We start from the raw sequence: 20,952 nt of genomic DNA, 5'->3' as shown, positions 1-20,952 counted from the left end.
TTAAAACTAAGAAGCCAACAAAGAAAATAAGATAAAATTATAAAAAATTCAATTCCTCCCCAAGCTATATTGTCTAAGATATTAAAAACAAATCTCAGTGAAGTTTAAGGGAGCAATTTGAAGGACATGAGAAGTGGCAGAGGAGCAGAAGGCTGTGAGAAAGAGAGGAATTGACTGAGAGCAGGAAATGGATACTGGGAAGGATGGGAGGGTAAAGATGGGGTGTAGGAAGAAAGCAAGGGAAGTTACGGTGACAGAAGGTCAATCATGAGGGAGGTATTTGATATGTCTACACTTTACCATATTTAAATGGTAAAGCCCTGCCGCTTTCCCTAAGCTTGGATTATACAAAAAAAAAGTTAGCCACTACATCTTTCCTCTCTTCTCAATACTCCTCCACCCCTACATTCAACAGATGACTTTATCTCATTTTACATTGGGAAAAATAGCAAACATTGGGTAGGAACTCTCTGATCTTCCCATGAGCATTTTTAGCATCTTACTACATCTGCCCCTAACTGCTGCTTCCTGCCTCCTGGTTCAAATGAAAAAATATTGACCCTCCTTTCTCTCCTTCTCATCTTACCTATGATTTGGCTTTTTCTTTTGCATCATTGTCTCTCCCTGACTACCAGGTCATTCTTTGTGATGTACATGCATACTCTACTATCCCTATGCACCCTGCTTTCCACCACATGATCACTGGGCTAAACCTCCTCCCAACCTCCGTCATGCTGACCCGGTTTTGTGGCCAATCTTGAGCTTTGGCTGCCTGCCATGAGCTCCAGTTCTGACCCTTTACCACTGGGAATTTTGACTGTAGCCCTGAATCTTGCCTACATCACATACATTCTCTCCACAGCCATGTTCCTCTTCCTTGTTCCCTGTCATTTGTGACTATATTAAAATTATCCTATGATATATGCAAAGAAAATAATAATATCCCCATCTATGGATAACAAAACTTAGTGAGGTTGAATGATTTACCCAACATTACACAGTAAGTGGAAGATCTGGGATTTAAGCCCAGGTGTTCTGATTACAAATCATTTTATTACCCATAAGTAGTTAAGCTAATGGGAATGGCCGCTGTCTCAGGTGAGCTTTGAAATTCTGACCCCTCTTTATTTATTTATTTTTTAAATTTTTATTGTAGTATAGTTGATTTATAATGTTGTACTAGTTTCAGGTGTACAGCAAAGTGAATCTATTATACAAATACATATATTATATCCACTCTTTTTTAGATTCTTTTCCCATGCAGGCCATTACAGAGTATTGATTACAGTTCCCTGTGCTATACAGTAGGTCCTTATTAGTTATCTATTTTATGTATAGTAGTATGTATATATCAACACCAATCTTCCAATTTATCCCTCCCCATCCTTTACCCCCTGGTAACCATAAGTTTGTTTTCTATATCTGTAACTCTATTTCTGTTTTGTAGATAAGTTCATTTGTACCCTTTTTTTTAGATTCCACATATAAGCAATATCATATGATATTTGTCTTTCTCTGTCTGACCCCTCTTTAGATTGTACCTGATCTGGGAAATTTCTGAGAGGCTGATTCCCTTTAACAATTATGACAGCTCTCCTGTCCCCTTTGCTGTTCTTCTATCCCTCCAACTCTCAGAAGTCCAGCCCTTGGGGAGGAGGAATTCCTGTTTTGTCTTTGACTGTAGGTTATTTTGATCAGGGATAAGGAATGAGGTGTAGAAATCAGTATAAACCAAGTTCCTACAAAATGTCCTAACCTACCTGAATGCCCAGAACCAATGCAGCAAACTTGTGAGAAGGGGTCCAGAACACCATTTATGTATGTATGTATGTGTACATGCATGCATATTTGTATCTATCACTTGAACTAAAATGCAGTTCACTAGATATTTAATAAAAATATGAAAAGAATACAGTAAATTGGAGGACTTATATTACCAGACATGAAGACTTACTCATAAGTTAAAGTAATCAAAATAGTGTGCCACTAACACAAAGACAAATTGAGCAAAGCAAACACAAATCACACAGTGATTTTATTTAAGCTCTAAAACAGAAAGCATAAGGTCATTATTATTCCTACCACATATAATATAAAATAACATGAAGGACCTAATTTCTAATATATCAGTCATATCAACAATTGTAAATGGGTTAAAATCATCTGTTAAAAGATAAGACTAAATTCAGTTTTAAAAGAGTTATGAAGATGGATGGTGGTGGTGATTGCATAACATGATAAATGTCTTTAATATCACTGAACACTTGAAAATGGTTAAGATTGTAAACTTTATATTATTATATTATGTGTATTTTACCACACAAAATATTTTTATTTATAAAAGATAAATCCAAGTGTATATTGTTTATGAGAAACATATGACAGAGGACACAAAAGACTCAAACAAATAGAGAAGTATCCTTTGTTCTTCGATAGGAAACATCAGGTCATAAAAATGTCAGTTCTCCCAAACTTGGCCTATCATCTTTAAACACTATGCAATAAAATTGCTAATAGGAATTATTTGAAACTAGACAACCTAGTTCTAAATTTCACATGGGAAGAAATTTAGCCAAAGATATTCTGAAAAAAGAAAAGTAATAGGAGTGGGTAGTAATACGTGTTATGAAGCTACAATAATTTAAGCAATGTGGTAAATGAATTAGCAAATAAGTGGATCAGAATAAAAAGCCAGGTCAGATCCAAATAAATTGAGAAATTTAGTAAATTTTTAAAAGGACACTTCAAGTTAGTAAGAAAAAAGTATTATTCAACAAATAATGCTCAGACAAATGGGCAGCCAGCTGGAGAAGAATAAAATTGAATCCATGGAGCATACCATACATCAAAATAAATTCGAGGTAGATCAAAGATTTGAATGAGAAAGTAACCCATAAAAGTATTAGAAAAAGAGAACTCTCTAAGTTTGACACAAATTCAGCCATAAAGTGTAGGTTGATAAATTTAACTCTTTAAAGACATGCACGTGCACACATAATACACATTTACATGTCAAGAGACACCACCAAAAAGCCAAAATATAAATGACAAAGTGCAGGGGCAGGGCGGGTATCATATTTCAACAAAAGCTTAACATAATAATACAAGTACAAATCAAAAGAGGGACAAGAATGGAAAAATGAACAAAGTTTTATTTTTCAGATATGTATTTTAAAACCCCCTGATTTAAGATGATTTTCTTTCATTTTCCAGTCTTCTATCCTTCTAACACCTCTAATATTATCATTGTTACACTTTATTGAAAACTTCACTAATTTTCCAGATGTTCTTTCTATATCTTCTCTGTTTATTCATTTAGCCATCCTAAGATACCAAGTACTCAATACAAATGTCACCATGGCTGGCTTCCCTGATAACCCATGTCTTAATCTGTTTGGGTTGCTATAACAAAATACCACAGACTGGGTGACTTATAAAGAGCAGACATTAACTGCTGACAGTTCTGGAGGTTGAGAAGTCAAGATCAAGGTGCCGGGATGGTTACCTTCTGGTGAGGGCTCTCTTCCTGGTCTGTGTCTGGCACCTTATCCCTGTGTCCTCACATGGTGGAAGGCACCAGTAAGCTCTCTGGGGAATCTTTTATAAGGGCTCTAATCCCATTCATAAGGGCTCCACCTTCAGGACCTAAGCACCTCCCAAAGGCCCCACCTTCTAGTACCATCATATCAGGCATTAGGATTTCAACATATAAATTTGGGGAGAATACAAACATTCATACCATAGCATCCTTTAAGGACAAGTCTAGGGTTAAGCAGTAAATTCAAGTTGACTCTCTTCTACCTTCAGAGGCTACCCAGATGTATCATTAGCTTAAACCCAAGTCTATTTAACTTCTCAATATGGGTTCTTCTCATTCCCAATCAGTAGGTCTGTTGGATGTATCACAAATACCTGCCACATCTCCTGCTATTACTCCTTAGTAGAAATCACTAATTGATCACATCACTCTTTCGTGTTGAACCCATAAAACATTACTCTTTTTCAAGACAGACTGCAGCACTTCAAAGACATGGTGACATTCACAGACCCTGCCCAGGATGGATCTAGGTCAGCTTCCACCCTGGGTGGCATTTACCATGGAGTTCGGGGCCTTCATTCAGCCCTCCCCTAAATGTTCCAGTTGCACTCACAAGGCCAGTGCTCCAGTTGGTGCCCTTCTAAGTTCATTGATCTTCCTGTGTTGATGAAAAACAGTAACTTTTTTTTTTTTTGGCAGTACGCAGGCCTCTCACTGTTGTGGCCTCACCCATTGCGGAGCACAGGCTCCGGATGCGCAGGTCCAGTGGCCATGGCTCACGGGCCCAGCCGCTCTGCGGCATGTGGGATCCTCCTGGACCGGGGCACAAACCCGTGTCCCCTGCATTGGCAGGCGGATTCTCAACCACTGCGCCACCAGGGAAGCCCAACAGTAACATTTTTTATTTTATTTTTGTTCTACTTCTAATCCAGAGGAGTCCCTAAACCCTTCTGCCTACAGGATCCCCATCAGGTTTCCACGTCTATAAGTATTTGTCCTGAACCAAAGTCAGCCTGGATTTATATTTGAAATTTCCTGAAATGTAGAGAAGAGGAAGAGGAAGGAAAAGGATGTTATTGTTGTTGAATGCCTATCCGCTGAGAACAGCAGAAGGACCATTTTTGGTTTTGCCAAAATTAGCATTGCTAGATAAATGAGAGCCTGTATCTTCCCGGTTGCCAGGAGAGCATGCCATCTAATTTTAGCTCACTGTGTAAATATAACCAGCACTGGTATGCACTGGCCTTTAACATTTGACAAGGCTCAATGACATCCGGTAGCAGCCAAAGAAGTGCCTGTACTGCCCCACGATTGACCGGGCTTCCTGGGGCCATAGGCCCCTGCTCCTCCTAGACATACTGATTTTCCACTTGGAAATGACTTTGGAGATCCTTTGACCTGACCCCATGCATGGAGTGTGGCCTCCTCCACTTCTCCAAGCAGAAAACTGCCCCAGCAACGGCAATTTTAATAAGGCAACATCCTTAATGAGTTAATGCTTGAGTTAATATGGGTAAAGCATTTAGAAGAGTTCCTGGAAGATGATAAACACTTAATAAATGTTAATTATTATTTTATCATTGTTGTGGGTTGAAATCACAGCTCCTCATTTACCAGTTGGATGACCTTAGGCAAGATGACGTAAGCCTTGATTTCCTCATCTGTAAAATGGTCATAAGGAAAAGCCCTACCTGATCGTGTAGCTGTTAGGAGCGAATGAGTCGAAACCTATAAAGGTCCTGGCTTCTGCCTGGCACCTGTGTATGCCCAGGATGTGGCAGTTGCTCTTGGTATCTCTTCAGACACTCGAGAGTCTGAATTTTCAGTTGACAGTCATACTGACAAACCACTCAACTTAGATTTTTCCAGAAACAATTTCAGAGTGACTAAAGAAATTCAGAGGAGATGTATATGTGTTCATTGTCACTATTTTTTCTTGATGGCTACTGAGATTAAGATCATGATAAAGACAAAATTGTTCTCAAATGTGTAAAAATAATCATAGAAAAGCGTTCAAGAAAGAAAGGAAATACTTCTGGGTTGGTTTTTTTTCCCCCCTTTATCTTGTTGTTTCTGGGTGGGTTTTGTTTTGTTTGTTTTTATCTCAAAGTTAGTTACAAGAATAAGAGTGATAGAGTAATGACTAGAGTGGATTACTCCAAAGGTCCTTGAAAGACATAGATAATAATTGAGGTAGGTAAAAATGGCATATGACTTCTCTACAGATTATGTGTATCTGAAGAAAGCCCTGAAGGGACTAATATAAACTGATGGATAATCCCCCAAGTTTTCTTCATTGGCTTAAGTGTGTATCATGTTATTTCTTTTTAGCAACCAGTTAATTGTGCTAGCCATGTTTTTGCTTAGGCTAACATTAGCTGTTATTATTTCCTGAGCCAGCCAGGCAATTGGTACAAGATAGCGACATGAGAAAGGAGTTGGTTCAGAGTTTTAAAACTGGCAACAGAACAACTGCAAGGCAAATAATTCAGTATTTAAATGTGGAATATTGCTAGATCATTTTCTTTTCATGGAGAAGCATTTCTTTTCGGTAAACTATTTCTACTATTACAAAAATGTACTCCCAGGAGTTTGCCCTCATTTGTAGTTTCTTTTAGAGGCAAAGGCATCATGGCAAAGACAGAATTGCTGAGTGTGGTCTTTGGCAAACACCTCCCTCCTCCCTCTCAGGGACTCTCAGGGGAGCCGTGGTCAAACTGTGCTCCTCGGTAATAACAGGTCATGGCAAGTAGGGAGACATTTCTCCTTTCTACCTCGAACCCCAGTATGAGGAGACTTCTCTTTATGGCTCTAGTGAAAAGAGGACAAGCCCCAGAAATCAGACAGGCTGAGTTTAAAACCCCACTCTATAATCACAAGCTGTGTGACCTAGGGCAAATTACTGAACCTCTCAGAACCTCTAAACAGGAACAGTGGTCCCTGCTTTGCATGCTTGCTTTTAGCTCAATAAATGTTAGTGCTTTGCATGCTTAGTTCTGTTTAAGCCTCCCAACACCTCTGTGAGGAGGGTATTAGTATTAGTCATATTTCATAGATGAGAAAACCAAAACCGGTCAGTGGTTCAAAAGTCATGCGTTGCTACTGTGCGGCTTCTAGCATGCCACTGGTGAATGCTGCACGCGGCATGACGAATTACCCTCCCTGATGGAAATTTGGTTCAGATACTCCAAACAGATGCACAGTACTTGCCACTAGCAGGAGGCAGAAGGGAGAAGATGAATATAGCCTCGCTGCATCCAGCCTCCTTTCTGCCGATCCGGCTCCCTCCCCTTTCCCCGCTCTATGTTAATGACGGTTTTTCTGAACTGTCAATTGAGTTGACTAGAGTAGCTGTTCTTCTTAAAGTAGCAAGATTTGCATCTCATTTCTCCTGTTAACAGACCTTGTTGCTCAGTCCCCCACTGCAACCCCACCACACACACGTGCACACACACGAACCGCTTGGAATAGGCCTGTCTGCAGTAGGGGATTCAAAGACCAACACAAAAAGAAACAGAGACCAGCAGAAATGAAAAATGCATGTGCAGAAGACAACTCAGGCCTCTTAAGGAAAAGGCCATTGAGTCCCTGCGTCTGAGGTCTCTGGGCCCTGCCCTCCTGAGGCCTGGTTGTTCATCTCTTTCTTCAATTCTGCAAGCTTCTTAGAATCCCTCCCTCCCAGCTACCTGAGCCAGTTTGAGAAAGTAAATTGGAGTTGGGTATTTGCAGCCAAAGGAGTTCTATTTTAGTGTACTCAAGTCTTCCATCAGAAAGTTGAGGAGAAAGAGAATTCTAAATGTAAATATACTTTTCACGTTGCCGAGGATGACTCTACACTCGTTCATTCAACACACTTGAACTGAATGCTGACTCCATGCCATACACTGTGCTAAGGGCTGGCAATCCAAGGATGGATAAGACATGGTCCCTGCCAGAAAGGAGCTTACAGTCTAGAAGAGGAAGATGGACACTGAGTTAAAATGCAATCAAATGTCACCTGTGTTTCAATAAAGGTCATGGGGAACTATAGGTGTGGGAAGAAAACAAGTAGTCGATTCTTCCTGGAAGCTTCAGGAAAGGCTTCAGAGAGATAATGACCCTTTGCTGACATTTGAAAGTCAGGTGTCGTCCAGGACTTTGCTGTTCAAAGTGTGGTCCAGAGACCAGCAGCATCAATGTCTAGAAATACAGAACCTGTGGCCCCTCTCGAGGCCTAATGAATCAGCATTGGAATTTTAACATGATCCCAAGGTGATGCCGTGGGAAACTCTGAGAAGTGCTGATCTAGGCAACAGGAAGGGCAGAGGGAGAGGAATTTCAGGCAGAGGGAAGAGTTTGAATGAAGGCTGGCAGATATGATAGCACGTGATCTGTGAGACTATAACCCACAGCAGAGGGTTTGAGGGCAGGAATGAAGGCTGGTCCAGCCCACAGAAGGCCTTATAATCCATGCGGGGAGAGCTGGGATTTATCCTATGGGCAGCGGGAGTCAATAAAGTACGTAAATTAAGAGTGTGACAACATCAGATTGCATGCTTAAAAGCAGAGTAAGAAACCTTTCTGGCAAGCAGAGCAATAGATGAAGTTTGGACGTGATCCTGATGAGAGGGGAGCCACGGAGAGAGTTAAGGAAAGAGAGTACAATTATTTGATTGATTCGATGCCATGCCATTTAGTTTCAATTCTTAAAGCTCAATGCCTGACAATAGTGTGGAAGACAGATTAGAGAGAGGGTCATTCCAAAGGCAGAGAGGCCAACTGGCATACTCTTATCCTGATTAAGAGGTGATGAAGATCTAATCTACAAAAGCAGCAATGCGCATGGAGAGGAAAAGACGACTTTCAGAGAGTAAATGAGGTGGAATCTGAAAAACTTCCTCCATGCTGGGAAACCACACGCCAGAGTTGGGTGGAGCAAGGATTTCTGGCTTATATGACAGAAGAGAAGGGTCAGTACTGGAAGCAAAGCTCCTAAGTTCTGTTCAGGGTCTGTTGCGTTTGGGCCTTCTGTGAGACGTAGACGTGGAGATAAACAGACACGACACGTTAGCATCAAACACCAACCTTCATGTACAAGACCTCTCTTGAATTTCCTCAATTAGAACCTTCTTTACTTACTTAGAAAGTATTTAATTAATTCCATAAAAAATTAGCTCTGATGTAAAATTCAGTGGCGGTGAACACAGACTCCACACCTGGAAGCCAACCTTCTACCTGTTCCCTCTGCTTCCTGCGCGTGTGGCATGGAGAGCCATCGAAGGGGCAGCCAAACACAGAGTGTGATGCTGGGGACAGGACAGATAACTTCTCTCTGTCCTCCCTAAATGCCCCCAGATCCCTGAAGCCTTAAGTACAATTCAATTTAACAAGTAATAATTGAGCAGCTGGCACGGCTCAAGCCCTGTGTTAGGCACTAGGGTTACAACAATAAACAAGAGGAAAAGTGTTCTAGCCCTCACAGGGCTTCCATCTAGCAAGGAAGACAATAGTTAAACAGCAAAGAAATGTGGTGGATACAAAGATCTTCGGTTCAGTTCTCCCTTCAGGAAAGGACTCGTTGCCCAGCTGTAAGTAGCGTGGTTAGGGACTTCCCTGGTGGCACAGTGGTTAGGAATCTGCCTGCCAATGCAGGGGACACGGGTTTGATCCCTGGTCCGGGAGGATCCCACATGCCACGGAGCAACTAAGCCCGTGCACCGCAACTACTGGACCTGCGCTCTAGAGCCCACGAGCCACAGCTACGGAGCCCTCGTGCCACAACTACTGAAGCCCGCGCACCTAGCAGTCACGCTCTACAACAAGAGAAGCCACTGCAATGAGAAGCCCGCATACCACAATGAAGACCCAACGCGGGCGAAAATAAATAAATTTTTTATTTTTTTAAAGTGTGGTTAGCTAACAGCCTCCAGCCCTTAGCACCTTCAGGTCTACCTCAGCTTATAAGCCAAGGTCACTATTCTCACAGCAGCTCCCAGATGATGGCTGCGCAAAGCAGCGGTAGCTGAGAGCATGCACTTCTTGGGGTGACCCCCAGCTAGAGTTGCCAGATTTAGCAAATAAAAACACAGGACACCCAGTTAAATTTGCATTGCAGATTAGCAGTGAATATTTTTTAGTTTAAGTATGTACCAAATATTGCATGGGACGTGCTTATATTTAAAAAATTATTTATCTGCAAGGCAAATTTAACTGAGCCTCCTCTCATCTGGCAAACTTACTCCCCAGTCCATGGCTGAGCAAAGCAGTCGTACACTCAGTCTCAGATGGTATTAGCAATCTTTCCTCCAGAGCTCTTGTTGGGTTGGCCAAAACTTTGTCATGTCTTTATCCTGGTCTATGGCTCTCTACACAATCCTGATTTGTCTCCTTTCCCTTCCACAGGTGTTACTCTCCAATAAATTTTCCACACTTCTAACTCCATTTCAGCATCTGCTTCTCAGAGAACTCAACTTCGACAGTTGGTATCAAGAATGACCTGAGAAAGCAAGTGACGAAACAAAGGTCTGGGGACTGGATCACTCACCACCCAGATGGCTATGAAGACCCACATCCCTGGTGGTAGGTAGTGTGCAGATAGCCCTTGGCATTAGATGGTCGTCCAGTTGTCAGAAGTTTCATCAAGAGTGAGCTGGGATGGCATGTAGGCAGGGGGGAATGTACTGATTCAAGCATTTGAAATGAACATTGGGATCTGTAAGTATAAGGATGATGGAATTAGATGATTGTCATTAAGTTCCTTGATGCCCTACAGGAAGATAATGAAAAACTGAGAACAGTTAACCGTTGAAACTAAGTGTGAAAGGAATCTCTACAAAGAAGCCCTCCTACTGTGGGTGAGCAGAAAAGCTGAAGATGGAACGCAGGATTTAACCGTGTCACAGAACATCAGAAACCATTGACTGTTCAACCAAAGCGGGGCTGTTATGCCAAAGGCACAGCCTAGTTGGCAAAACCTGGGACCATGACATATGGGACTAGAGCATTTGGGTGGATGCTCCCAGACGCCTCTGACCTTCTGAGCCTGTCGGCGCAGCTCACCACTCTCAAGTAAGAACTAGCACGCTTCTGCGCATGTAGACCGTACAGAGGGCTTACCGTGAAAAGACAGCACGTGGCTCCCTCTTCCTCTCCTAGACATTGGGCCTATCATCAGGGTTAAGTCACAGCATAACCCAGCCAGGGATATGCTGCGCCTGATAAGGGAAGAAAGGGGCCACAACCCCAAAGGAACTGCAAGATGGGATCGGGTGGTGGATCAAGGGGACTGGAACATATGCCTAGATAAAGGAGAGTGGTTTTTTTTTTTTAAAACTTTGGTCACTCTCTTAAGATACAGGAAACACCCCAGGAAACAATACAAACTTGCTGCTAGGGCGGCTTCTAGAAGCCGGGAGAAAACAATGGCCCATACTGAACGGTGCACATGCAGACACAGACGAAGAATGAAAAGGTGCAGGGAAGCGGGCTTGCAGGGATGGTTGTATTAGTGAGCCCAGAAGACCCATCAGAGGACACACTATCTCCCAAGGCCACCGAGAATGTGCTGGAGAGAAGGGAGTGACCAGCATCACTAAGCGGTTCAGTGGTGGCACTCCTGGGGCCAGGGCTGACGATAGAAGAATCCATCACAAAACTTGGCTCACTGATGGCAACGGGGATGTTTCTTCCCTCTTCTGGGCTGAATGGTGGCCACTGGGTAAACACACACACACACACACACACACACACACACACACACACACACACACACACACACACACACACACACACACACACACACACACACACGGTTGGCCAAAAGTTTGTTCGGGTTTTTCCGTAAGATGTTACAGAAAAACGCGAACGAACTTTTTGGCCAACCCAATATATATCCACCTCCTAGTTCCTGGAATCTGTGAACATTACCTTATTTGGAAAAAGAGTCTTTGCCTATCTGAATAGGTCAAGGATCTGCAGATGAAGAGATCATAATGGATTATCTGGATGGGCCTTAACTGTAATCTCCTGAGAGGCACACAGAAGAGAGAGACACAGAGAAGGCAGAGGAGGCGGAGACTGGACGTATGCAGCCACAGCTAAGGATGTCCAGAGTCCCCAGAAGCTGGCGGAGAAAAGTAACCAATTCTCCCCTGGAGCCTTCAGAGGGAGTGCAGCCCTGCTGACTCCTTGCTTTTGGACTTCTGGCCTAGAGAACTGTGAGAGAATAAAGCCACCCACGTTTGTAATAATTCGTCGCGGCAGCCACAGGAAACAAATACACTCCCCTTTTCTTTTCACAACTGACACTCCCCAGTCTTTTCCACTCCGAACTACAATTCTGCATTTGCTTTCTGGAGACCCCAACCTGCAACAGCATGATAGAATACAACTAAATTGTTTTACTGGGGAGAGTATATAGGAGGGATACTTAGCCCAGTTTTGGGGGGAGTGGGAGGGCTTTCCGGAGGCAGTGACATCTCAGGTGGCCTGAAGGATGGGTAGAAGTCAGCCAAATAAAGACATGCCAAAGAGAGTGTAACATACTCAAGGAAGCAAAAACTACCCAGTATGGGGAGGAGTTGTGGGAGATAAGGGCAGTGAGGCAAGGAGAGGCCAGATCAAACTGAGCTTTGCAAGTGATCTGGGTCTTTGTACCTAATCCTAAAAGGATTTTAAACAGAGGGTGCCATGATCGCGGCATTTCACTAATAAAGATTAATTCCTTTGGCTTAAAAGCATTGCCAGCACACAGCTATTCCTGGGACAGATACCACAGTAAAACCTCCTCGTGTATCAACGTCCTTTGTGTGACGAGCTGTATCCAATCCTATCCTAAGAATGTTTTTGCTGGGGAGATGGAAACATTATGATGGCCTCAGGCAGCCCTTGCTTCAAAATTTGATAAGGACAGTTCACAGCCTCTTCTCAATCTTAATATAATAAAGCGCTATGCAAAGGCAGTTTCAAGTCCTCCCTTCCTTCCAACAAGCTGGGTAACCCTAAATCCCTTCTGAAGAGACATTCTGGAGCTGTCTTTGGCCGTGGCCTTCAGGACAAGAAGAGTTTTCAACACAGGGAGGAGTAGAAAGGATGCAGAAAACAGCACCACCATCTGCCACCTTGGAATCCTCCCCAGGGACTGAGCCCCCGGGGACTGCAAGGTGTCATTATCTCACCAGCAAGTGAGCTAGCACAGCTGCAAGATATGACCAGTCCCAGGCAGGAAGAGACATCAGCACCCACTCTAGGAAGGCCTGGCCTCCACAGGAAATTGTTACCTTACCTCCCTTGGGGAACAAAGAACAAACTTTGATGCGGCATCTAAAACGAGTGGCCTGAGGGCCATATCTGGTGTACTTTCTCTGATCCTCCAGTGCTATTGTTGTCATTTGTTATGGAACCAACATTCATTTTAGAAGAGTTCATGGGACGGTCCAGACTTCTGGGTTCTCTTGTCAAATCAGGAGCCCTGGCTTTAATTCACCCGCATTCCTGCAGTGACTAGAGTGCAGCGGCCACCCCCTTCACAAGGGACAAGCCAGCTTCCATCTACACTGCCCCTGCCCTCCCGATTTTCTCCTCATCACAGAGCCGAGTGTTTTGTTTTTCTGATGCAGGTCGAAGAAATATTTATTCCCAGCCAAAGTGGGAAAATGAATAGTACATTGAAAAAACCAGAACTTCGAAACAAGCAGACAAGGCTACACAGTGTTTTTCCTCTGACGGCAGCCAGCTTCATTCATTGAATTCATGTGACCAAGTTTGTGACCCTTGATTTAAGTGTTTCTGGGGCCTCAGCACCCCCGGCCTCCTGGTCCAGTTCCTCTGTTCTGCCTGCAGCTTCCCTCCCACCCTCCAGGATGAGCCTCCAGGCCTTGCCTGTATCCCAGTGGCCGAGCATCACTGCAGAGTGGAACCACACCAGAGATATATCAGGGGAGACGTTCCTGGGTCCCTGGGGAATGGCAAGCTTCTGGGAAGAAGCCACAGACAGAAATACTGGGGGAATGGCAGAGAGAACTTTGGCAGAGTGGCTCTGACCAAAAAGGAGATTATTTCAGTTACCTCTTTCTTCTTTGCCTTCCCTAAGTTATGGTTAACACACCCGGGCACCCAGTCTAGAATTGCCTCACTGTTCATTGTACCGAGAAATGGAACTAGAGTCTGCTCCTGAATTACCCTTCCTTGTTCAAAACCACTGGGGCAGGAGTGTGATGGGGGTTGGAGTGGCTGATAATTGACCCAGGAGCTCGCACGCAGGGTGGCCTCGTGGTGGGAGGGGTGCAGTTTCATCTGCTAATTCTCCAGGCCAGAGTGTCCTGCAGGGTGGCGTTGGGGTGGGACAGGTGAGAGGTGGAGCAGAGCTCCCTGGCAGGGAACGTTTCATCACTGATATTGTTCAGAATCTCCGGCACAACTCGGTACTCACTAATTCAGTGTTGGCAACAGTGCTTTCTATTCCGTTTTATTAGTGCCTGTAAATCCTCTACAGAAAGGGCGTCCTCTTATCGCTTGCACCCAGGGCAGCCCACCCACCCTCCTCTACCTTGAAGTGTCATTGCTCCCCTACCTCCACTGAAGCTCCATGGCCCTCCCAGAGCCACACAGAATGAGCCTATTAAACCAGACCTCGCTAACTCACATCCCATCTGATTGAATCCTCCCAGCAACCTGCAAGGTCCTGTAATCATGCTCACTTTTTCAGATGAGGAACTGGGGCTTAGGGAGGGGAAGTGACTCTCCCAAGGTCGCAACTAGGAAGTGGTGAAGGACAGATGAATCCAGGTTCTCAGGACTTCAAGTGCTTGTGCTGTACTGACCTGCTCACCCACTTGGTTCCTTTCCGAGCAGGCTCCCAATCTTGCCCACTTCTGGCCTGGCACCTGCAGTTTCTGTTTCAGCCTCGGCTGGCCCACTGAACGGAGTGCCAGGGCATCTCTTCCCTGACTCAGACCTTTGCTTTTCTTCTCCACCAAGTTTAGGATTCTCTCTCTTTCTGTGTTGCCTCTAGAGTTCCCCAGGAAGATTCCCCCACCCAATCCAACCTGGCTGGAAGGAGGTCCTCCTACCTTGTGGGTCTGCCCATCTTCTGTGAATACGATTTGAACTGCCTGGTAATGCCTGTGTGTGGGCAGGGGCCGGGGGGAATCTGGGGGTATGGAATGGTGTAGATGCATGGGATGGGGCAGTCCTATTAGGACAGAGTAGGTAGGTAGAGATACCGGGAGAAAACTAGGAGTAATAGACTTGCCTGTGCATGCTTTATAAGCACTGCTTCCACACAGGTTTCCTGCCTGCAAGACCATTCCTTGAGTTGGCCTTTCCTCTTCCTGCCTAATGCTATTCAGGAACGATTCCTTTGTTTTGCTTCCTGAACGCACTGTCAGTGCTCAGTCCGTCAGTGCAATTCCCCAGCAGCAGAATAATAAAGAGGCATTCCTCCTTGGCCCTTCACTAGGTCCCCTCTCTTGTCTCTCAGACCCAGGACCTTAGGAGCCAGCCATGGGCACCTGCCACCCCTGTGCTGCTATGCAGGGAGGACAGCTTCTAGGACACCAGGAGCCGCGATGTCCTAATACGAAAGAAGGAACAGGGAAAAAGGTATATTTTAAATGAACAATGCCATTTAAGTACTACAAAATGGTTTTAGAAGTGGATTTTAACTTCATAAGTAATGCATATTCATTGAAGAAAAATTAGAAAATCTATTTATGCAAAAAGATAAAAATTTCACCACACATATGGGAACCATTGATAATCTCTGATTGCATATTCTCCAAGATTTTTCCCATTAATATGATTATGTACGTCATGTGTGTGTTTTTATAACAAGCATGAGAAGTACAGGCAGTTTTGTAACCTGCTTTTCTAAGGAATTGATTATTACACCTTTGGTATAGTTCAATCATCTTCCAGAGATCCAGGTTTCCCTATACGACACTCTAACTTTTTGTAATTTAATGCATCATTTACCACACAAGTGACTATAGGTGGGCCAGGAACGAAAAGAATTAATTTTTTTAAATTATTATTTCTGACCTAAGGTCGGCCTATTATGTGCTGTGAGCTATATGCACCATCTCATTTAATCCTTACATTAAATTGATTTATCACTCTCATTGTATAGGTAGAAAAAAACCCTGGGCTTAGAGAGGTTCATTAACCTTCCCAAGGTCACACAGCTGGGAATCGGCAGCTCCACTCCTGTCTCTTTGACATCAAAATCAAGCTCTTTCCAAATTAATGATGTCGATGAAATAGACCTTGACCTGGCGCAGGCAGGAGACATGTGTAGCAATACTGATCATGTGATGTAGACCGTAAAAGAAAGCACCCACCGTTACCACGGGCCCATCACCAGCACTTGGTGTGAATGTCTCTGATGGAGGCCCCCCCCGAAGGTCAACTTCAGCCTCTACTAATGAGCCTTCTCTTAAGCACCCCAGGCAAACTGAAACAGCTGAGCCGGCTTATTAAAGGGCAGAAGCAACTTGGCCTTCTCAGTATATAGAAAAGTAGGCAGATATGATCATCAATTGGGATAACATCTCAACCGGCTGGAGCTGACTGGCAACTGTACCAGCCCTAAGATGGGCTCCAGGGAATCCTGGGCTAGCACACTCAGGCGCCATTAAATTCAACTTCTCCTTGGGAAAAGGGTCCCTTCCGTTTCTTGTAAAAACTCAGGATAAAACAGGCGAATTTCCTAGTGGTCACCCCTGGACATTGGCTGACCACAGTCTGAATGAGCAGGACAAACAATTACTCCATATTAGGGCAGCTTTTTTTCTTCAGGGGATGAAACCCAAGAATGCATGTGCCCACTTGCAGACTTTGGTATTTCTGCTGTAAAGTTGGAAGGATTAGCACTCTATAACTTGACTCTTCGCTTGTATGGGGAGTAATTATTTGTTAGAACAACAGCCATTCGTTCCTTCAATGTTACAGTCATAACTAAACTATTTTAATGTCTTTGAAGAGAATTCATTAGCTCTTCTGTTGATACTTCTAAAGCGCTTTAATGCAGGTCTGTTTTTTTTACTCAGCCTTTAAAAGAACTTCCATGGCAGCCGTTTAACAGATAACAGACTTTTCAGGAAATGTTCAGTGCTTTGTAGCATCTGAAAGGAATCATGTTTGATAGACATTTGTGCAATTAAGAAATATAATTACTCATTGATAAAAGGGTACTGTTGATGAAAATTCCGTTAAAAATTAAAAGTATGACTTATAATTGATTTTTCTCTTAGTCAAAAAATAATGGCATGGCAAATTTCTTTAATTATAAGGAAAATTTAAAGGATAAGGCAGTACTCAGTGTTTGGAAAAATCACAAATTATTTAAAATCTCCAGAGGAAAATTCATTATTTCTCCTGGTGGTATAGTCCTATATCTGACAGACAGTTTCATTTCCATTCTTCTTTTTAATTTATCCTTAAATAGATTTCTTGAAAGCCAGTAAACACCTGCCAGTTTAATCTGGCAATTATTATTTTAAATAATCCTCAAAACCGATTCCATACAACACGTAGCAGTAAAGTCACAAAATACCAACGTTTTCCAGATGATAAAACTAAAGTTTGGGAAAATCAATTGACATGGTCCAAGTCACACAATTCTAAGGTCCAGAATCAGAATTTGCGCACAGGTCTAGAGCCTCCAGTGCCCAGCTAGCCACAGCCGCTTTGCTGTGTGCTGTGGAGCCGCCGTGGAAGGGTAAGCCACTCAGTCACAGGCACACCTGTCCCTTCTCTCATCCTTGTCCCTAGGCCGGGGCTCAGGGGCCACTTCCCAGGCCTACTGTTTGGGACCCTTGGCTTGGACGCTGGGCATCTTCCTTTTTAAAGCTTTCCAAGTCATCTTCAGGGAGGAAGAGTTGTGAAACGTGCATAGATTCCATGAATCCAATGCCTTTGGCTTCAGCTTACAAATCTCATTTTCCGCAAACCGTCTTCATTTTGCCGTGGCTCCCTTTGGGACTTATCCGTCATAATTAACGTGGAGTTGCCCTGGAAGAGCCCGCCAGCTTCAGGAGACAGAATGGCAGAACCTGTAGCCTGTTTCCTTCCTGTCAAACCTTCTCAATAACTTCTTACTCATTCAGTGTTTAGGTAAAAAACTTCAATGACTTTTTTTCAGAAGCTAAGAGAGGTCTGTAGGTGTACGTGTGGAGGCAAAACACATCCGTGTAATTGAAAGAACATGGAAAGTCAACAGACTTTTCTTCAAATCCTTGTGATGTGATTTTGACTACATCATTCACTTCCTCAGAATCTATAAAATAGGGATAATCACAGATACCGCTAAGAGCTATTGGGAGTCATATATGGGCCTCAAACAAAACTCAAAATAACTTTCTTCTTCCCACCCTGCGTCAGGCTCAAAAGAAACAAATCAGTTCCAAAATATCTTGAAAAGCAATGTCTATCTATATGGAGGTCTCTTTAAATATGACAAGCAGGGCTTCCAAATGGCAGGACACGTATGAATAAGCCACGGACCAAACTGCCTAAATTCAAATTTTGACTCCCTCACTTCTCGGTTGTGTGTCCTTGGGCAAGTTTTCAGGTCATTTCCATGCCTCAGTCTCTTTATCTGTGAAACGAAGGCGCTTGCCTCAGAACTGGAATCTCCAAGAAGCAGAACAACCGTAGCGGAAGGAATCCTTTCGAGGCCTGCTGTCTTGTTTCTTGGAAACCTATCTTGACTGTAGGCACACTAAACAGAGCTTGCAGAATTTAGATGCAGGGCCTGTGTCTGCCCCCTTTCTCTTTCCTATGGCCCTCACCACCCCCCCGCCTCTGCCCTAACATCCGCTTCCAGTGGTGCTGAACCTCTGGGGGCTCTGCTTCTCCTACAGCCAAGGCCTAGAGTCTAGGATTAAATGTATGACTAGATGTAAAGAAGAGCGCCTGGGAATAGTCTAGAAAGTGTTTGCCATGGTAGCTATTATTGCAGCCTGTTACACAGAGCAAAACAGCCTTAAAACCTTTGACCCAAGTTAGTAAGTCCCTAAGGCGCCACACTGGGTAGCAGCTGCCCCAGTCTCTCATCTCTTCTTCTCCTTAATACTTGTGTCTGCCTGGCTAAAGCCTCCACCTGCCTCTCAGACATCTTCGACCCATTGCCCTGTCCCCAGAGGCTCCCGCTTTTTCATAGGCAATGTGGTGTACCCCTTTCTCTACTTCTCTTGTTTCTTTAATCTAGCATCCCTCATCTTTACTCCTATCAGCCTACCAGATGTTGCCAAGGGCCTGGGGAGGCAGAAGGTGGCAAGATACTTTTGTCACACACACACACACACACATAATATATATATGATGTATTATAAATAGATATTGAGTGTCTGGCGGGCACTCAATAAATATGAGTTTCCTTCTCACTTTAATATCAATTACAGAACAATAAGGGCAAAGCGACCCATTTCAGATGTTTACAGAAAGTCCAACACCACCAGCTCCTCCTCACTCACAGAATTAAGACACCCACTTCATGACATTTGTTCTGAAATCCAGGAACAGAAGCGGATCCACAGGCTCAGGGCATATGCGATCTGAGGATCTAGGGTTGTGTTCTCCAGCATGATGGCTACTAGCCACATGAGCCTATTCAATTTAAGTTAATTAAAATTAAATAAAATTGAAAATTCAGTTGCCTCGGCCATATTAGCCATATTTCAAATGCCCAGCTGCCAGTTGGGACTAGTGGCTGCTACATCAGACAGCATGGCCGTGGAACAGTTCCGACACAGGAAATTCTACTGGGCAGTGCTGGTCTCTGGAAGATAAGCACATCATGACTCGGATACCCTCATTCCAGCCCTTCCTGAGCCTCGAGGCCTCGGCTGTAGAAGAAGCTGAGCCCCAGAGATTTAAGGCCATTAGAAGTGGATGTCAGGGCAGAGGCCGAGGTGGTGGTCAGGATGGTGGGAAGGAGAAAGGGGACAGACACAGGCCCTGCATCTAAATTCTGCAAGCTCTAGTCTGCTTTAAGGTCAAGATAGGTTTCCAAGAAACATGGTAGCATGCTTTGAAAAGACTCATTCTACCTCAGCCAGAGGTACCTCTGCACTACCCCTTATAACTGAACTGCTTGGGAAAGGAACTCCGAGGTTATCTCTTGCCTTTTATAGTGAAGTGGCAATTGGGAGCAATTATCAGGCCATTTCAAAGAGAAAAATGTCTGAAATAAGTTATCAGCCTTGTTGAAACAGAAGTAAGTTTTCTGCCCTGAATTATCCAGATTATGGCTTTGATTCTTATGCAGACACAATCTGAGAATGTGTTGCCCACCCTTGCTTGTGATTTCTCCCCACTGTGACATGAGAACCATAGCAGGTGGGAATGGAAAAGACAGCAAAAAAGAGGGGCTGGCAATCATGGGTCGGGCAGGTGGCAGAATGTACAGAAGGGGGTCTTGGCTATCAACTGGTTCTTTAGAGGTTAGGTTTGAAAGGCTGCGGAAACTCTGGTTCTCAAAGACATTCTTTCCTTTCCAGGGCCTCCTGCCTATGGGGCCTCTCTTTGCCACTGTCTCCGGGAGGTTCCCAAGTGCGGAGCTGATGAGTGGGGATCGCCAGCTTTTTTACAAGGTGTTTTTCATCAAAGACTTCCATTCAGGGAGGATATGCACTCAGGTTCGATGGGCATGGGTGACATCTCAGGTACTTCTAAGGTGGGATAGCAGCTGTCCCAAGTAGTCGTGTGTCTGAGGGGGGATGAGGGGGTGCATGGTGCCCACCACCTCCAGGCAGGACTGGAAGTACAAAGCGGGTCAGCAGCCTTGTTGGCACCTAGCAGCTTACGGAGACTTCTGAAGCCCCTGCCTTAGTTTCCCTTCTTATTCTGTCCCCTTTTCCTACACTGGACCACAGAGAGACACATCCTGGCACTTATACAATATGTGAGCCTTCGTTAGGAAACAGGGTAAAAAACTGTGAACACAAATTAGGTAGAAAAGTGAATATTTATTTAGACTTCAAATTTCAGGAAGCGGAAAAATTCAGGACCTTTCCCCTGAAACCTCTTCAGGCAATTTACCAGAGATGCTTACGAAGACATGCTTCCTGGCTTTTCCTCTCTACCTAGAACATTCTATAGCTCCCCATAACAACTAGCACTCACAGGAACCATACAAGCGAGGGGCTCTGAAGCTCCGGATTTATTAGTTGCACAGTAAATCCACCTCTGACCATAAGTTGCAGGACTGTGGATAGGATTAGAGGCTGACCCCAAGTATTCTAGCCCTTTATTTTTCTTTTCCGAATAAGAAAACGACCCCAGAGGAGTAAAGTTATCCCATCGCTTTTAACATTAGGGATGAGAGCCAGGTCTCATTCCCAGCCTGCGTTCTGGTCTCTAAAACCACTTTGTCTGATAGGATGTGACATTGTGAAGTAAGTGGTCAGAGCTCAAGCTTAGAGTCCGAAGATTCA

General features: G+C 44.0%; 1 long non-coding RNA gene across 1 annotated transcript in view; it reads left to right on the top strand.

Moving 5' to 3' along the window:
• The window catches only part of LOC137208441 (uncharacterized), a 158,635-nt gene extending 137,937 nt beyond the window's left edge, over window positions 1-20,698 (top strand). The window contains exons 4-8 of the long non-coding RNA XR_010935639.1: window positions 9,920-10,096; window positions 10,290-10,585; window positions 14,529-14,631; window positions 14,997-15,118; window positions 20,017-20,698. This is a non-coding gene — a long non-coding RNA (uncharacterized lncRNA). The remainder of the gene's footprint in view (window positions 1-9,919; window positions 10,097-10,289; window positions 10,586-14,528; window positions 14,632-14,996; window positions 15,119-20,016) is intronic.
• Window positions 20,699-20,952: the final 254 nt, after the last annotated feature.

This window comes from Pseudorca crassidens, chromosome 16 (assembly GCF_039906515.1).
Source record: "Pseudorca crassidens isolate mPseCra1 chromosome 16, mPseCra1.hap1, whole genome shotgun sequence".
Classification (NCBI taxonomy): Eukaryota; Metazoa; Chordata; class Mammalia; order Artiodactyla; family Delphinidae; genus Pseudorca; species Pseudorca crassidens.
Note: the sequence above shows the minus strand (reverse complement) of the source record. Positions and strands in the feature narration are given on the sequence as shown.